Source organism: Chelonia mydas, chromosome 3, assembly GCF_015237465.2.
Source record: "Chelonia mydas isolate rCheMyd1 chromosome 3, rCheMyd1.pri.v2, whole genome shotgun sequence".
Lineage (NCBI taxonomy): Eukaryota > Metazoa > Chordata > Testudines > Cheloniidae > Chelonia > Chelonia mydas.
In genome coordinates this window covers 37,515,364-37,515,783 of record NC_057851.1, presented here as the reverse complement: position 1 = coordinate 37,515,783, position 420 = coordinate 37,515,364, and positions in this window count along the sequence as shown.

Here is a 420-nt window from a genome sequence, read left to right as displayed (position 1 = left end):
TAGTGTACAGAATAAAGTGTGTCAATGATTATGAACAAGGCGAGGGAATGAAACTTCTCAATACTTCCCTTTGAAAGTTTTTCCCTTGGAATCTCCAGCAGTGCAAAAACTTCTGCAGAGAAGTGTTGGAAGAGGCAGGAGGGAGAGAAGAATTGTTTTTCACTCTATCCACTTCCTCGGATGTTGCCTTAGGTGAAAAACACAGCTGGCTTATAATCGTGACCAGAGAACTCAAGTCAAAATAGTAAATTCTGTTTACTGAAACACATTTTGGATCTTAATGTTAGCCATTTGATTCTGTGTTAACTCATAGAGTTTGTAGAAGGGAAGAGGAAAACTCATGGTAAAACAAAATTGTGATTGGCAATATGTGCCTTCTTTTAAAGGGAGAAAATGAGGGGGGAGGGGGAGGAAGAAACC